This window comes from Carica papaya, chromosome 5 (genome assembly GCF_054855325.1).
Source record: "Carica papaya isolate Zhongbai chromosome 5, ASM5485532v1, whole genome shotgun sequence".
NCBI classification, from domain to species: domain Eukaryota; kingdom Viridiplantae; phylum Streptophyta; class Magnoliopsida; order Brassicales; family Caricaceae; genus Carica; species Carica papaya.
Genome location: NC_142313.1, coordinates 27,608,816 through 27,625,109, shown reverse-complemented (window position 1 = coordinate 27,625,109; position 16,294 = coordinate 27,608,816). Strand labels below are relative to the sequence as shown.

At 46.5% G+C, this 16,294-nt stretch overlaps 4 non-coding genes and 29 pseudogenes across 4 annotated transcripts; all 33 read left to right on the top strand.

The window, feature by feature from the left end:
- Window positions 1-2: 2 nt before the first annotated feature.
- On the top strand, window positions 3-121 carry LOC148257384 (5S ribosomal RNA; annotated as a pseudogene).
- Window positions 122-356: 235 nt separating this feature from the next.
- Window positions 357-474, top strand: LOC148257383 (5S ribosomal RNA; annotated as a pseudogene).
- Window positions 475-679: 205 nt separating this feature from the next.
- On the top strand, window positions 680-798 carry LOC148257382 (5S ribosomal RNA; annotated as a pseudogene).
- Window positions 799-1,003: 205 nt separating this feature from the next.
- LOC148257381 (5S ribosomal RNA) lies at window positions 1,004-1,122 on the top strand (annotated as a pseudogene).
- A 559-nt stretch (window positions 1,123-1,681) lies between these two features.
- LOC148257380 (5S ribosomal RNA) lies at window positions 1,682-1,800 on the top strand (annotated as a pseudogene).
- A 205-nt stretch (window positions 1,801-2,005) lies between these two features.
- On the top strand, window positions 2,006-2,124 carry LOC148257379 (5S ribosomal RNA; annotated as a pseudogene).
- Window positions 2,125-2,329: 205 nt separating this feature from the next.
- LOC148257378 (5S ribosomal RNA) lies at window positions 2,330-2,448 on the top strand (annotated as a pseudogene).
- A 1,239-nt stretch (window positions 2,449-3,687) lies between these two features.
- Window positions 3,688-3,806, top strand: LOC148257377 (5S ribosomal RNA; annotated as a pseudogene).
- Window positions 3,807-4,011: 205 nt separating this feature from the next.
- LOC148257376 (5S ribosomal RNA) lies at window positions 4,012-4,130 on the top strand (annotated as a pseudogene).
- A 204-nt stretch (window positions 4,131-4,334) lies between these two features.
- On the top strand, window positions 4,335-4,453 carry LOC148257375 (5S ribosomal RNA; annotated as a pseudogene).
- A 208-nt stretch (window positions 4,454-4,661) lies between these two features.
- Window positions 4,662-4,780, top strand: LOC148257374 (5S ribosomal RNA). Its single transcript, XR_015820328.1, has one exon. It is a non-coding gene; the product is annotated as a 5S ribosomal RNA (ribosomal RNA).
- Window positions 4,781-5,343: 563 nt separating this feature from the next.
- On the top strand, window positions 5,344-5,462 carry LOC148257373 (5S ribosomal RNA; annotated as a pseudogene).
- A 205-nt stretch (window positions 5,463-5,667) lies between these two features.
- Window positions 5,668-5,786, top strand: LOC148257372 (5S ribosomal RNA; annotated as a pseudogene).
- Window positions 5,787-6,347: 561 nt separating this feature from the next.
- Window positions 6,348-6,465, top strand: LOC148257371 (5S ribosomal RNA; annotated as a pseudogene).
- Window positions 6,466-6,669: 204 nt separating this feature from the next.
- On the top strand, window positions 6,670-6,788 carry LOC148257370 (5S ribosomal RNA; annotated as a pseudogene).
- A 209-nt stretch (window positions 6,789-6,997) lies between these two features.
- On the top strand, window positions 6,998-7,116 carry LOC148257369 (5S ribosomal RNA; annotated as a pseudogene).
- Window positions 7,117-7,677: 561 nt separating this feature from the next.
- Window positions 7,678-7,796, top strand: LOC148257368 (5S ribosomal RNA; annotated as a pseudogene).
- A 527-nt stretch (window positions 7,797-8,323) lies between these two features.
- LOC148257367 (5S ribosomal RNA) lies at window positions 8,324-8,442 on the top strand. The gene has a single exon (XR_015820712.1). It is a non-coding gene; the product is annotated as a 5S ribosomal RNA (ribosomal RNA).
- Window positions 8,443-9,002: 560 nt separating this feature from the next.
- LOC148257366 (5S ribosomal RNA) lies at window positions 9,003-9,121 on the top strand (annotated as a pseudogene).
- Window positions 9,122-9,330: 209 nt separating this feature from the next.
- LOC148257365 (5S ribosomal RNA) lies at window positions 9,331-9,449 on the top strand (annotated as a pseudogene).
- A 169-nt stretch (window positions 9,450-9,618) lies between these two features.
- Window positions 9,619-9,737, top strand: LOC148257364 (5S ribosomal RNA; annotated as a pseudogene).
- A 558-nt stretch (window positions 9,738-10,295) lies between these two features.
- On the top strand, window positions 10,296-10,414 carry LOC148257363 (5S ribosomal RNA; annotated as a pseudogene).
- Window positions 10,415-10,973: 559 nt separating this feature from the next.
- Window positions 10,974-11,092, top strand: LOC148257362 (5S ribosomal RNA; annotated as a pseudogene).
- Window positions 11,093-11,296: 204 nt separating this feature from the next.
- LOC148257361 (5S ribosomal RNA) lies at window positions 11,297-11,415 on the top strand. Its single transcript, XR_015820464.1, has one exon. It is a non-coding gene; the product is annotated as a 5S ribosomal RNA (ribosomal RNA).
- Window positions 11,416-11,975: 560 nt separating this feature from the next.
- On the top strand, window positions 11,976-12,093 carry LOC148257360 (5S ribosomal RNA; annotated as a pseudogene).
- A 203-nt stretch (window positions 12,094-12,296) lies between these two features.
- On the top strand, window positions 12,297-12,415 carry LOC148257359 (5S ribosomal RNA; annotated as a pseudogene).
- Window positions 12,416-12,624: 209 nt separating this feature from the next.
- On the top strand, window positions 12,625-12,743 carry LOC148257358 (5S ribosomal RNA; annotated as a pseudogene).
- A 560-nt stretch (window positions 12,744-13,303) lies between these two features.
- On the top strand, window positions 13,304-13,422 carry LOC148257357 (5S ribosomal RNA; annotated as a pseudogene).
- Window positions 13,423-13,949: 527 nt separating this feature from the next.
- LOC148257356 (5S ribosomal RNA) lies at window positions 13,950-14,068 on the top strand. Its single transcript, XR_015821112.1, has one exon. It is a non-coding gene; the product is annotated as a 5S ribosomal RNA (ribosomal RNA).
- A 559-nt stretch (window positions 14,069-14,627) lies between these two features.
- LOC148257355 (5S ribosomal RNA) lies at window positions 14,628-14,746 on the top strand (annotated as a pseudogene).
- Window positions 14,747-14,955: 209 nt separating this feature from the next.
- On the top strand, window positions 14,956-15,074 carry LOC148257354 (5S ribosomal RNA; annotated as a pseudogene).
- A 236-nt stretch (window positions 15,075-15,310) lies between these two features.
- LOC148257353 (5S ribosomal RNA) lies at window positions 15,311-15,428 on the top strand (annotated as a pseudogene).
- Window positions 15,429-15,958: 530 nt separating this feature from the next.
- LOC148257352 (5S ribosomal RNA) lies at window positions 15,959-16,077 on the top strand (annotated as a pseudogene).
- The last annotated feature ends 217 nt before the right edge of the window (window positions 16,078-16,294 follow it).

The window sequence follows — 16,294 nt, the reverse complement described above, 5'->3', positions numbered from 1 at the left end:
ACAGGTGCGATCATACCAGCACTAATGCAACGGATCCCATCAGAACTCCGCAGTTAAGGGTGCTTGAGCGAGAGTAGTACTAGCATGGGTTACCTCCTGCGAAGTCCTTATATTTCACCAATTTATTTGTGAAGTCCTCGTGTCGCACCAATTTTTTTTCAGACGGGTCGTTCGACGTTACGCGCGTCTGGAACTTGGGTCCGCTGGTTTATACGCAAATGTGAGTCAAGAAGCAGGGGCATTTTAATCGATATTAGAACGAGAATGAGAGTTTAAGTGTGAACGCACAAGGAAACAAATGACGGGAGGAGGAAGAAAGGAGAAGGAGTGTATGTATTTGCAGCGCAAAACTAAACAGGTGCGATCATACCAGCACTAAAGCCCCAGGTCTCATCAGAACTCCGCAGTTAAGTGTGCTTGGCGAGATTAGTACTCGGATGGTTGACCTCCTAGGAAGTCCTCGTGTCGCACCAATTTTTTTTCAGACGGGTCGTTCGACATTACGCGCGTCTGGAACTAGGTTCCGCTGGTTTATACGCAAATGTGAGTCAAGAAGCAGGGGCATTTAAATCGATTTTAGAACGAGAATGAAAGGTGAAGTGTGAACGCACAAGGAAACAAATGACGGGAGGGGGAAGAAAAGAGAAGGAGTGTATGTATTTGCAGCGCGAAATTAAACAGGTGCTATCATACCAGCACTAAAGCTCCGGATCCAATTAGAATTCCGCAGTTAAGTGTGCTTGGGCGAGAGTAGTACTCGGATGGGTGACCACCTGGTAAGCCCTCGTGTTGCACCTATTTTTTTTCAGATGGGTTGTTTGACGTTACGCGAGAATGGAATTATAAACCGCTGGTTCATTTCCAAAGGTGAGTCACGGTGCCGGGGCATATTACTTGATATTAGAACGAGAAAGAGAGATGCAGGGCGCACGCACAAGGAAACATATGACGGGAGGGGGAAGGAAGGAGAAAGAGTTTATGTATTTGCAGCGCGAAATTAAACGGATGCGATCGTACCACCATTAATGCACCGGATCCCATCATAACTCCGCAGTTAAGTGTGCTTGGGCGAGAGTAGTACTCGGATGGGTGACCTCCTGGGAAGTCCTCGTGTCGCACCAATTTTTTTTCAGACGGGTCGTTCGACGTTACGCGCGACTGGAACAGGGGTCCGCTGGTTTATACGCAAATGTGAGTCAAGAAGCGGGGGCATTTTAATCGATATTAGAACGAGAAGGAGAGGTGCAGTGTGAACGCACAAGGAAACAATTAATGGGAGGGGGAGGGAAGGAGAAGGTGTATATGTATTTTGAGCACGAAATGAAACAGGTGCGATCATACCAGCACTAATGCAACGGATTCTATCAGAACTCCGTAGGTAAGGGTGCTTGGGCGAGAGTAGTACTAGCATGGGTTACCTCCTGTGAAGTCCTTATATTTCACCCATTTTCTTGTAAAGTCCTCGTGTTGCACCCATTTTTTTGCAGATGATTCCTTCGACGTTACGCGCGACTTGAATTATGGTCCTCAGATTTATTCACAAATGTGAGTCACGGCGCTGTAGCATTTTACTTGATATTAGAACGAGAACGGGAGGTGCAGTGCGCACGCACAAGGAAACAAATGACGGGAGGGGGAAGAAAGGGGAATGAGTTTATGTATTTGCAGCGCGAAATTAAACAGGTGCGATCATACCAGCTCTAATGCACCGGATCCCATCAGAACTCCGCAGTGAAGTTTGCTTGGGCGAGATTAGTACTCGGATGGGTGACCTCCTGGGAAGTCCTCGTGTCGCACCAATTTTTTTTCAGACGGGTCGTTCGACGTCACGCGCGTCTGGAACTAGGGTCGGCTGGTTTATACGCAAATGTGAGTCAAGAAGCAGGGGCATTTTAATCGATATTAGAACGAGAATGAGAGGTGAAGTGTGAACCCACAAGGAAACAAATGACGGGAGGGGGAAGAAAGTAGTAGGAGTGTATGTATTTGCAGCGCAAAATTAAACAGGTGCTATCATATCAGCACTAAAGCTCCGAATCCCATCAGAACTCCGCAGTTAAGTGTGCTGTGGCGAGAGTAGTACTCGGATGGGTGACCACCTGGTAAGCCCTCGTGTTGCACCTATTTTTTTTCGGATGGGTTGTTTGACGTTACGCGAGAATTGAATTATAAACCGCTGGTTCATTTACAAAGGTGAGTCACGGTGCTGGGGCATATTACTTGATATTAGAACGAGAAAGAGAGATGCAGAGCGCACGCACAAGGAAACATATGACGGGAGGGGGAAGAAAGGAGAAAGAGTTTATGTATTTGCAGCGCGGAATTAAACGGATGTGATCGTACCACCACTAATGCACCGGATCCCATCATAACTCCGCAGTTAAGTGTGCTTGGGCGAGAGTAGTACTCGGATGGGTGACCTCCTGGGATGTCCTCGTGTCGCACCAATTTTTTTTCAGACGGGTCGTTCGACGTTACGCGCGACTGGAACTAGGGTCCGCTGGTTTATACGCAAATGTGAGTCAAGAAGCAGGGGCATTTTAATCGATATTAGAACGAGAAGGAGAGGTGCAGTGTGAACGCACAAGGAAACAATTGATGGGAGGGGGAGGGAAGAAGAAGGAGTGTATGTATTTTGAGCACGAAATGAAACAGGTGCGATCAAACCAGCACAAATGCAACAGATTCTATCAGAACTCCGTAGGTAAGGGTGCTTGGGCGAGAGTAGTACTAGCATGGGTTACCTCCTGCGAAGTCTTTATATTTCACCCATTTTCTTGTGAAATCCTCGTGTTGCACCAATTTTTTTGTCAGACGGGTCGTTCGACGTTACACGTGTCTGGAACTAGGGTCTACTGGCTTATACACAAATGTGAGTCAAGAAGCAGGGGCATTTTAATCGATATTAGAACGAGAATGAGAGATGCAGAGTGCACGCACAAGGAAACAAATGACGGAAGGGGTGATGGAGGGAGAAAAAGTGTACGTATTTGCAGCGCATAATGAAACATGAGCAATCATACCAGCACCAATGCAACGGATTCTATTAGAACTCCGCAAGTTAGGGGTGCTTGGGCGAGAGTAGCACTAGGATGGGTGACCTCCTGCGAAGTCCTTATATTTCACCCATTTTCTTGGGAGGTCCTCGTGTTGCACCCATCTATTTGCATATGATTCTTTCGACGTTACGCGCGACTTGATTTATGGTCCGCAGGTTTATTCGCAAATGTGAGTCACGGCGCCGTGGCATTTTACTTGATATTAGAACGAGTACAAGAGGTGCAGTGCGCACGCACAAGGAGACAAATTACCGGATGAGGAAGAAAAGAGAAGGAGTGTATGTATTTGAAGCGCAAAATTAAACAAGTGGCATCATACCAGCACTAATTCACTTGATCCCATCAGAAATCTGCAGTTAAGTGTGCTTGGTCGAGAGTAGTACTCGGATGGGTGACCTCTTTGGAAGTCCTCGTATCGTAACAATTTTTTTTCAGATGGGTTGTTCGACGTTACACTCGACTGGAACTATGGTTTGCTAGTTTATACGCAAATGTGAGTCAAGAATCAGGGGCATTTTAATCGATATTAGAACGAGAAGGAGAGTTGCAATGTGAACGCACAAGGAAACAAATGATGGGAGGGGGGGAGGGAAGAAGGAGTGTATGTATTTTCAGCACAAAATTAAACAGGTGCGGTCACACCAGCACAAATGCACCGGATCCCATCAGAACTCCGCAGTGAAGTTTGCTTGGGCGAGATTAGTACTCGGAAGGGTGACCTCCTGGGAAGTCCTCGTGTCGCACCAATTTTTTTTCAGACGGGTCGTTCGACGTTACGCGCGTCTGGAGCTAGGGTCCGCTGGTTTATACGCAAATGTGAGTCAAGAAGCAGGGGCATTTTAATCGATATTAGAATGAGAATGAGAGGTGAAGTGTGAACGCACAAAGAAACAAATGACGGGAGGGGGAAGAAAGGAGAAGGAGTGTATGTATTTGAATCGCAAAATTAAACAAGTGCCATCATACCAGCACTGATGCACTGGATCCCATCAGAACTCTGCAATTAAGTGTGCTTGGGCGAGAGTAGTACTCGGATGGGTGACCTCATGGGAAGTCCTCGTATCGCAACAATTTTCTTTCAGATGGGTCGTTCGACGTTACGCGCGACTGGAACTATGGTCCGCTGGTTTATACGCAAATGTGAGTCAAGAATCAGGGGCATTTTAATCGATATTAGAACGAGAAGGAGATGTGCAGTGTGAACGCACAAGGAAACAAATGATGGGAGGGGGGGAGGGAAGAAGGAGTGTATGTATTTTCAGCACGAAATTAAACAGGTGCGGTCACACCAGCACAAATGCACCAGATCCCATCAGAACTCCGCAGTTAAGTGTGCTTTGGCGAAAGAAGTACAATGATGGGTTACCTCCTGGGAGGTTCTCGTGTTGCACCAATTTTTTTTTTTCAGATGTGCCGGTCGACGTTACGCGCGACTTTAATTATGGTCTGCAGATTTATTCGCAAATGTGAGTCACAGCGCCGTGGCATTTTACTTGATATTTGAACGAGAACGAGAGGTGCAGTGCACACGCACAAGGAAACAAATGACGGGAGGGGGAAGAAAGGATAAGGAATTTATGTATTTGCAGCGCGAAATTAAACTGGTGCGATCATACCAGCACTAATGCACCGGATCCCATCAGAACTCCGCAGATAAGTGTGCTTGGGCGAGAGTAGTACTCGGATGGGTGACCTCCTGGGAAGTCCTCGTGTCGCACTAATTTTTTTTTTCAGACGGGTCGTTCGACGTTACGCGCGACTGGAACTAGGGTCTACTGGTTTATACGCAAATGTGAATCAAGAAGCAGGGGCATTTTAATCGATATTAGAACGAGAAGGAGAGATGCAGAGTGCACGCACAAGGAAACAAATGACGGAAGGGGTGATGGGGGGAGAAAAAGTGTATGTATTTGCAGCGCAAAATGAAACATGAGCAATCATACCAGCACCAATGCAACGGATTCTATCAGAACTCCGCAAGTTAGGGGTGCTTGGGCGAGAGTAGCACTAGGATGGGTGACCTCCTGTGAAGTCCTTATATTTCACCCATTTTCTTAGGAAGTGCTCGTGTTGCACCCATTTTTTTGCAGATGATTCTTTCGACGATACGCGCGACTTGAATTATGGTCCTCAGGTTTATTCGCAAATGTGAGTCACGGCAACGTAGCATTTTACTTGATATTAGAACGAGCACGGGAGGTGCAGTGCGCACGCATAAGGAAACAAATGGCGAGAGGGGGAAGAAAGGAGAATGAGTTTATGTATTTGCAGCGCGAAATTAAACAGGTGCGATCATAACAGCACTAATGCATCGGATCCCATCAGAACTCCGCAGTTAAGTGTGCTTGGGCGAGATTAGTACTCGGATGGGTGACCTCCTAGGAAGTCCTCGTGTCGCACAAATTTATTTTCAGACGGGTCGTTCGACATTACGCGCGTCTGGAACTAGGGTCCGCTAGTTTATACGCAAATGTGAGTCAAGAAGCAGGGGCATTTTAATCGATATTAGAACGAGAATGAGAGGTGAAGTGTGAACGCACAAGGAAACAAATGACGGGAGGGGGAAGAAAGGAGAAGGAGTGTATGTATTTGCAGCGCCAAAATAAACGGGTGCGATCATACCAGCACTAAAGCTCCAGATCCCATCAGAACTCCGCAATTAAGTGTGCTTGGGCGATGGTAGTACTCGGATGGGTGACCACCTGGGAAGCCCTCGTGTTGCTTCTATTTTTTTTCGGATGGGTTGTTCGACGTTACGCGCGAACGGAATTATAATCCGGTGGTTCATTTGCAAAGGTGAGTCATGGTGCTGAGGCATATTACTTGATATTAGAACGACAAAGAGAGATGCAGAGTGCACGCACAAGGAAACAAATGACGGGAGGGGGGATGGAAGGAGAAAGAGTGTATGTATTTGCAGTGCAGAATGAAACATGAGGGATCATACCAGCACTAATGCAACGGATTCTATCAGAACTCTGTAGTTAAGGGTGCTTGGGCGAGAAAAGTACACGGATGGGTGACCTCCTGCGAAGTCCTTATATTTCACCTATTTTCTTGGGAGGTTCTCGTGTTGCACCCATCTTTTTGCAGATGATTCTTTCGACGTTACACGCGATTTGATTTATGGTCCGCAGGTTTATTCGCAAATTTGAGTCACGACGCCGTGGTATTTTACTTGATATTATAACGAGTACGGGAGGTGCAGTGCGCACGCACAAGGAAACAAATGACGGGAGGAAGAAGAAAAGAGAAGGAGTGTATGTATTTGAAGCGCAAAATTAAACAAGTGGCATCATACCAGCACTAATGCACTCGATCCCATCAGAACTCTGTAGTTAAGCGTGCTTGGGCGAGAGTAGTACTCGGATGGGTAACCTCTTGGGAAGTCCTCGTATCGCAAACAATTTTTTTTCAAATGGGTCGTTCGACGTTATGCGCGATTGGAACTATGGTCCGCTGGTTTATACGCAAATGTGAGTCAAGAATCAGGGGCATTTTAATCGATATTAGAACGAGAAGGAGAGGTGCAGTGTGAACGCACAAGGAAACAAATGATGGGATGGGGGAGGGAAGAAGGAGTGTATGTATTTTCAGCACGAAATTAAACAGGTGCGGTCACACCAGCATAAATGCACCGGATCCCATCAGAACTCCGCAGTTAAGTGTGCTTCGGCGAAAGTAGTACAATGATGGGTTACCTCCTGGGAAGATCTCGTGTTGCACCCATTTTCTTTTTTTCAGATGTGCCGTTCGACGTTACGCGCGACTTTAATTATGGTCCGCAGATTTATTCGCAAATGTGAGTCACGGCGCCGTGGCATTTTACTTGATATTTGAACAAGAACGAGAGGTGCAGTGCGCACGCACAAGGAAAGAAATGACGGGAGGGGGAAGAAAGGAGAAGGAGTTTATCTATTTGCAGCGCGAAATTAAACAGGTGCGATCATACCAGCACTAATGCATCGGATCCCATCAGAACTCTACAGATAAGTGTGCTTGGGCGAGAGTAGTACTCGGATGGGTGACCTCCTGGGAAGTTCTCGTGTCGCACTAATTTTTTTTCAGACGGGTCGTTCGACGTTACGCGCGACTGGAACTAGGGTCCACTGGTTTATACGCAAATGTGAGTCAAGAAGCAGGGGCATTTTAATCGATATTAGAACAAGAAGGAGAGATGCAGAGTGCAGGCACAAGGAAACAAATGACGGGAGGAGGGATTGAGGGAAAAAAAGTGTATGTATTTGCAGCGCAGAATGAAACATGAGCAATCATACCAGCACCAATGCAACGGATTCTATCAGAACTCCGTAAGTTAAGGGTGCTTGGGCGAGAGTAGCACTAGGATGGGTGACCTCCTGCGAAGTCCTTATATTTCACCCATTTTCTAAGGAAGTCCTCGTGTTGCACCCATTTTTTTGCAGATGATTCTTTCGACGATACGCGTGACTTGAATTATGGTCCTCAGGTTTATTCGTAAATGTGAGTCACGGCACCGTAGCATTTTACTTGATATTAGAACGAGCACGGGAGGTGCAGTGCGCACGCACAAGGAAATAAATGATGCGAGGGGAAAGAAAGGAGAAGGAGTTTATGTATTTGCAACGCGAAATTAAACGGGTGCGATCATACCAGCACTAATGCATCGGATTCCATCAGAACTCCGCAGTTAAGTGTACTTGGGCGAGAGTAGTACTCGAATGGGTGACCTCCTGGGAAGTCCTCGTGTCGCACCAATTTTTTTTCAGACGGGTCGTTCGACGTTACGCGCGATTGGAACTAGGGTCCGCTGGTTTATACGCAAATGTGAGTCAAGAAGCAGGGGCATTTTAATCGATATTAGAACGAGAAGGAGAGATGCAGAGTGCACGCACAAGGAAACAAATGACGGGAGGGGGGCTGGCAGGAGAAAAGTGTATGTATTTGCAGCGCAGAATGAAACATGAGCAATCATACCAGCACTAATGCAACGGATTCTTTCAGAACTCCGCAAGTTAATAGTGCTTGGGCGAGAGTATCACTAGGATGGGTGACCTCCTGCGAAGTCCTTATATTTCACCCATTTTTTTGCAGATGATTCTTTCGACGATACGCGCGACTTGAATTATGGTCCTCAGGTTTATTCGCAAATGTTAGTCACGGCACCGTAGCATTTTACTTGATATTAGAACGAGCACGGGAGGTGCAGTGCGCATGCACAAGGAAACAAATGACGGGAGGGGTAAGAAAGGAGGAGTGTTTGTATTTGCGGCGCGAAATTAAAGAGGTGCGATCATACCAGCACTAAAGCCCCGGATCCCATCAGAACTCCGCAGTTAAGTGTTCTTGGGCGAGAGTGGTACTCGGATGGGTGACCACCTGGGAAGCCCTCGTGTTGCACCTATGTTTTTTCGGATGGGTTGTTCGACGTTACGTGCGAATGGAATTATAAACCGCTGGTTCATTTGTAAAGGTGAGTCACGGTGTCGGGGCATATTACTTGATATTAGAACGAAAAAGAGAGATGCAGAGTGCGCGCACAAGGAAACAAATGACGAGAGGGAGGATGGGAGGAGAAAGAGTGTATGTATTTGCAGCGCAGAATGAAACATGAGGGATCATACCAGCACAAATGCAACGGATTCTATTAGAACTCCACAGCTAAGGGTGCTTGGGCGAGAAAAGTACTCGTATGGGTGACCTCCTGCGAAGTCCTTATATTTCACCCATTTTCTTAGGAAGTACTCGTGTTGCACCCATTTTTTTGCAGATGATTCTTTCGACGATATGCGCAACTCTAATTATGGTCCTCAGGTTTATTCGCAAATGTGAGTCACGGCACCGTAGTATTTTACTTGATATTAGAACGAGCACGGGAGTTGCAGTGCGCACGCACAAGGAAACAAATGACGGGAGGGGAAAGAAAGGAAAAGGAGTTTATGTATTTGCAGCGCGGAATTAAACGGGTGCGATCATACCAGCACTAATGCACTGGATCCCATCAGAACTCTGCAGTTAAGTGCGCTTTGGCGAAAGTAGTACAATGATGGGTTACCTCCTGGGAAGTTCTCGTGTTGCACCCATTTTCTTTTTTTCAGATGTGCCGTTCGACGTTACGCGCGACTTTAATTATGGTCCGCAGATTTATTCACAAATGTGAGTCACGGTGTCGTGGCATTTTACTTGATATTTGAACGAGAACGAGAGGTGCAGTGCGCACGCACAAGGAAACAAATGACGGGAGGGGGAAGAAAGGAGAAGGAGTTTATGTATTTGCAGCGCCAAATTAAACAGGTGCGATCATACCAGCACTAATGCACCGGATCCCATCAGAACTCCGTAGGTAAGGGTGCTTGCGCGAGAGTAGTACTAGCATGGGTTACCTCCTGGGAAGTCCTTATATTTCACCCATTTTCTTGTGAAGTCCTCGTGTTGCACCCATTTTTTTGCAGATGATTCTTTCGACGTTACGCGCGACTTGAATTATTGTCCTAAGGTTTATTTGCAAATGTGAGTCACGGCGATGTAGCATTTTACTTGATATTAGAACGAGAACGGGAGGTGCAGCGCGAAATTAAACAAGTGCGATCATACCAGCACTAATGCACCGGATCCCATCAGAACTCCACAGTGAAGTGTGCTTGGCCGAGATTAGTACTCGGATGGGTGACCTCCTGGGAAGTCCTCGTGTCGCACCAATTTTTTTTTTGACGGGTCGTACGACGTTACGCGCGACTTGAACTAGGGTCCACTGGTTTATACGCAAATGTGAGTCAAGAAGCAGGGGCATTTTAATCGATATTAGAACGAGAAGGAGAGGTGAAGTGTGAACGCACAAGGAAACAATTGATGGGAGGGGGAGGGAAGGAAAAGGAGTGTATGTATTTTCAGCGCGAAATGAAGCAGGTGCGATCATAACACACTAATGCAATGGATTCTATCAGAACTCCGTAGGTAAGGGTGCTTGGGCGAGAGTAGTACTAGTATGGGTTACCTCTTGCGAAGTCCTTATATTTCACCCATTTTCTTGTGAAGTCCTCGTGTTGCACCCATTTTCTTGCTAATGATTCTTTCGACGTTACGCGCGACTTGAATTATGGTCGTCAAGTTTATTCGCAAATGTGAGTCACGGCGCCGTGGCAATTTAGTTGATATTAGAACGAGAACGGGAGGTGCAGTGCGCACGCACAAGGAAACAAATGACGGGAGGGGGAAGAAAGGGGAATGAGTTTATGTATTTGTAGCGCAAAATTAAACAGGTGAGATCATACCAGCACTAATGCACCGGATCCCATCAGAACTCCGCAGTTAAGTATGCTTTGGCGAGAGTAGTACTCGGATTGGTGACCTCCTGGGAAGTCCTCGTGTCGCACCAATTTTTTTTCAGACGGGTCATTCAACGTTACGCGCGACTGGAACTAGGGTCCGCTGGTTTATACGCAAATGTGAGTCAAGAAGCAAGGGCATTTTAATCGGTATTAGAACGAGAAGGAGAGGTGCAATGTGAACGCACAAGGAAACAATTGATGGGAGGGGGAGGGAAGGAGAAGGAGTGTATATATTTTCAGCAAGAAATGAAACAGGTGCGATCATACCAGCACTAATGCAACGGATTCTATCAGAACTCCGTAGGTAAGGGTGCTTGGGCGAGAGTAGTACTAGCATGGGTTACCTCCTGCGAAGTCCTTATATTTCACCCATTTTCTTGTGAAGTCATCGTGTTGCACCCATTTTTTTGCTGATGATTCTTTCGACGTTACGCGCGACTTGAATTATGGTCCTCAGGTTTATTCACAAATGTGAGTCACGGCGCCGTGACATTTTACTTGATATTAGAACGAGAACGGGAGGTGCAGTGCGCACGCACAAGGAAACAAATGATGGGAGGAGGAAGAAAGGGGAATGAGTTTATGTAATTGTAGCGCAAAATTAAATGGGTGCCATCTTACCAGCATTATTGCACCGGATCCCATCAGAACTCCGTAGTTAAGTGTGCTTGGGCGAGGTTAGTACTCGGATGGGTGACCTCTTGGGAAGTCCTCATGTCGCACCAATTTTTTTCAGACGGGTCGTTCGACGCTACGCGCGTCTGGAACTAGGGTCCGCTGGTTTATACGCAAATGTGAGTCAAGAAGCAGGGGCATTTTAATCGATATTAGAACGAGAATGAGAGGTGAAGTGTTAACGCACAAGGAAACAAATTACGGGAGGGGGAAGAAAGGAGAAGAAGTGTATGTATTTGCAGCGTGAAATTAAACAGGTGCGATCATACCAGCACTAAAGCCCCGGATCCCATCAGAACTCCGCAGTTAAGTGTGCTTGGGCGAGAGTAGTATTCGGATGGGTGACCACTTGGGAAGCCCTCGTGTTGTACCTATTTTTTTTGGATGGGTTGTTCGATGTTACGCGCGAATGGAATTATAAACCGCTGGTTCATTTGCAAATGTGAGTCACAGTGCCGGGGCATATTACTTGATATTAGAAGGATAAAGAGAGATGCAGAGTGCACGCACAAGGAAACAAATGACGGGAGGGGGGATGGGAGGAGAAAGAGTGCATGTATTTGAAGTGCAGAATGAAACATGAGGGATCATACCAGCACTAATGCAACGGATTCTATCAGAACTCCGCAGTTAAGGGTGCTTGGGCGAGAAAAGTACTCGGATGGGTGACCTCATGCAAAGTCTTTATATTTCACCCATTTTCTTGGTAGGTCCTCGTGTTGAACCCATCTTTTTGTAAATGATTCTTTCGACGTTACGCGCGACTTGATTTATGGTCCGCAGGTTTATTCGTAAATTTGAGTCACGACGCCGTGGCATTTTACTTGATATTATAACGAGTACGGGAGGTGCAGTGCGCACGCACAAGGAAACAAATGACGGGAGGAAGAAGAAAAGAGAAGGAGTGTATGTATTTGAAGCGCAAAATTAAACAAGTGGCATCATACCAGCACTAATGCACTCGATCCCATCAGAACTCTGTAGTTAAGCGTGCTTGGGCGAGAGTAGTACTCGGATGGGTAACCTCTTGGGAAGTCCTCGTATCGCAACAATTTTTTTTCAAATGGGTCGTTCGACGTTACGCGCGACTGGAACTATGGTCCGCTGGTTTATACGCAAATGTGAGTCAAGAATCAGAGGCATTTTAATCGATATTAGAACGAGAAGGAGAGGTGCAGTGTGAACGCACAAGGAAACAAATGATGGGATGGGGGAGGGAAGAAGGAGTGTATGTATTTTCAGCACGAAATTAAACAGCTGCGGTCACACCAGCACAAATGCACCGGATCCCATCAGAACTCCGCAGTTAAGTGTGCTTTGGCGAAAATAGTACAATGATGGGTTACCTCCTGGGAAGTTCTCGTGTTGCACCCATTTTCTTTTTTTCAGATGTGCCGTTCGACGTTACGCGCGACTTTAATTATGGTCCGCAGATTTATTCGCAAATGTGAGTCACGGAGCCGTGGCATTTTACTTGATATTTGAACGAGAACGAGAGGTGCAGTGCGCACGCACAAGGAAACAAATGACGGGAGGGGGAAGAAAGGAGAAGGAGTTTATCTATTTGCAGCGCGAAATTAAACAGGTGCGATCATACCAGCACTAATGCATCGGATCCCATCAGAACTCTACAGATAAGTGTGCTTGGGCGAGAGTAGTACTCGGATGGGTGACCTCCTGGGAAGTTCTCGTGTCGCACTAATTTTTTTCAGACGGGTCGTTCGACGTTACGCGCGACTGGAACTAGGGTCCACTGGTTTATACGCAAATGTGAGTCAAGAAGCAGGGGCATTTTAATCGATATTAGAACAAGAAGGAGAGATGCAGAGTGCAGGCACAAGGAAACAAATGACGGGAGGAGGGATTGAGGGAAAAAAAGTGTATGTATTTGCAGCGCAGAATGAAACATGAGCAATCATACCAGCACCAATGCAACGGATTCTATCAGAACTCCGTAAGTTAAGGGTGCTTGGGCAAGAGTAGCACTAGGATGGGTGACCTCCTGCGAAGTCCTTATATTTCACCCATTTTCTCAGGAAGTCCTCGTGTTGCACCCATTTTTTTGCAGATGATTCTTTCGACGATAGGCGTGACTTGAATTATGGTCCTCAGGTTTATTCGTAAATGTGAGTCACGGCACCGTAGCATTTTACTTGATATTAGAACGAGCACGGGAGGTGCAGTGCGCACGCACAAGGAAATAAATGATGGGAGGGGAAAGAAAGGAGAAGGAGTTTATGTATTTGCAACGCGAAATTAAACGGGTGCGATCATACCAGCACTAATGCATCGGATTCCATCAGAACTCCGCAGTTAAGTGTACTTGGGCGAGAGTAGTACTCGGATGGGTGACCTCCTGGGAAGTCCTCGTGTCGCACCAATTTTTTTTCAGACGGGTCGTTCGACGTTACGCGCGATTGGAACTAGGGTCCGCTGGTTTATACGCAAATGTGAGTCAAGAAGCAGGGGCATTTTAATCGATATTAGAACGAGAAGGAGAGATGCAGAGTGCACGCACAAGGAAACAAATGACGGGAGGGGGGCTGGAGGGAGAAAAGTGTATGTATTTGCAGCGCAGAATGAAACATGAGCAATCATACCAGCACTAATGCAACGGATTCTTTCAGAACTCCGCAAGTTAATAGTGCTTGGGCGAGAGTAGCACTAGGATGGGTGACCTCCTGCGAAGTCCTTATATTTCACCCATTTTTTTGCAGATGATTCTTTCGACGATACGCGCGACTTGAATTATGGTCCTCAGGTTTATTCGCAAATGTTAGTCACGGCACCGTAGCATTTTACTTGATATTAGAACGAGCACGGGAGGTGCAGTGCGCATGCACAAGGAAACAAATGATGGGAGGGGTAAGAAAGGAGGAGTGTTTGTATTTGCGGCGCGAAATTAAAGAGGTGCGATCATACCAGCACTAAAGCCCCGGATCCCATCAGAACTCCGCAGTTAAGTGTGCTTGGGCGAGAGTGGTACTCGGATGGGTGACCACCTGGGAAGCCCTCGTGTTGCACCTATGTTTTTTCGGATGGGTTGTTCGACGTTACGTGCGAATGGAATTATAAACCGCTGGTTCAATGCAAAGGTGAGTCACGGTGTCGGGGCATATTACTTGATATTAGAACGAGAAAGAGAGATGCAGAGTGCGCGCACAAGGAAACAAATGACGAGAGGGAGGATGGGAGGAGAAAGAGTGTATGTAGTTGCAGCGCAGAATGAAACATGAGGGATCATACCAGCACAAATGCAACGGATTCTATTAGAACTCCACAGCTAAGGGTGCTTGGGCGAGAAAAGTACTCGTATGGGTGACCTCCTGCGAAGTCCTTATATTTCACCCATTTTCTTATGAAGTACTCGTGTTGCACCCATTTTTTTGCAGATGATTCTTTCGACGATATGCGCAACTTGAATTATGGTCCTCAGGTTTATTCGCAAATGTGAGTCATGGCACCGTAGTATTTTACTTGATATTAGAACGAGCACGGGAGGTGCAGTGCGCACGCACAAGGAAACAAATGACGGGAGGGGAAAGAAAGGAAAAGGAGTTTATGTATTTGCAGCGCGGAATTAAACGGGTGCGATCATACCAGCACTAATGCACTGGATCCCATCAGAACTCTGCAGTTAAGTGTGCTTTGGCGAAAGTAGTACAATGATGGGTTACCTCCTGGGAAGTTCTCGTGTTGCACCCATTTTCTTTTTTTCAGATGTGCCGTTCGACGTTACGCGCGACTTTAATTATGGTCCGTAGATTTATTCGCAAATGTGAGTCACGGTGCCGTGGCATTTTACCTGATATTTGAATGAGAACGAGAGGTGCAGTGCGCACGCACAAGGAAACAAATGACGGGAGGGGAAAGAAAGGAGAAGGAGTTTATGTATTTGCAGCGCCAAATTAAACAGGTGCGATCATACCAGCACTAATGCACCGGATCCCATCAGAACTCCGTAGGTAAGGGTGCTTGCGCGAGAGTAGTACTAGCATGGGTTACCTCCTGGGAAGTCCTTATATTTCACCCATTTTCTTGTGAAGTCCTCGTGTTGCACCCATTTTTTTGCAGATGATTCTTTCGACGTTACGCGCGACTTGAATTATTGTCCTAAGGTTTATTTGCAAATGTGAGTCACGGCGCTGTAGCATTTTACTTGATATTAGAACGAGAACGGGAGGTGCAGTGCGCACGCACAAGGAAACAAATGACGGGAGGGGGAAGAAAAGAGAAGGAGTGTATGTATTTGAAGCGCAAAATTAAGCAAGTGGCATCATACCAGCACTAATGCACTGGATCCCATCAGAACTCTGCAGTTAAGTGTGCTTGGGCGAGTGTAGTACTCGGATGGGTGACCTCTTGGGAAGTCCTCGTATCGCAACAATTTTTTTTCAGATGGGTCGTTCGACGTTACGCGCGACTGGAACTATGGTCCGCTGGTTTATACGCAAATGTGAGTCAAGAATCAGGGGCATTTTAATTGATATTAGAACGAGAAGGAGAGGTGCAGTGTGAACGCACAAGGAAACAAATGATGGGAGGGGGGGAGGGAAGATGGTGTGTATGTATTTTCAGCACGAAATTAAACATGTGCGGTCACACCAGCAGAAATGCACCAGATCCCATAAGAACTCCGCAGTTATGTGTACTTTGGCGAAAGTAGTACAATGATGGGTTACCTCCTGGGAAGTTCTCGTGTTGCACCCATTTTTTTTTTCAGATGTGCCGTTCGGCATTACGCGCGACTTTAATTATGGTCCACAGATTTATTCGCAAATGTGAGTCACGGCGCCGTGGCATTTTACCTAATATTTGAACGAGAACGAGAGGTGCAGTGCGCACGCCCAAGGAAACAAATGACGGGAGGGGGAAGAATGGAGAAGCAGTTTATGTATTTGCAGCGCGAAATGAAACAGGTGCGATCATACCAGCACTAATGCAACGGATTCTATCAGAACTCCGTAGGTAAGGGTGCTTGGGCGAGAGTAGTACTAGCATGGGTTACCTCCTGCGAAGTCCTTATATTTCACCATTTTCTTGTGAAATCCTCGTGTTGCACCCATTTTTTTGCAGATGATTCTTTCGACGTTACACGCGACTTGAATTATGATCCTCAGGTTTATTCGCAAATGTGAGTCACGGTGCCGTGGCATTTTACTTGATATTAGAAGAGTACGGGAGGTGCAGTTCGCACGCACAAGGAAACAAATGACGGGATGAGGAAGAAAAGAGAAGGAGTGTATGTATTTG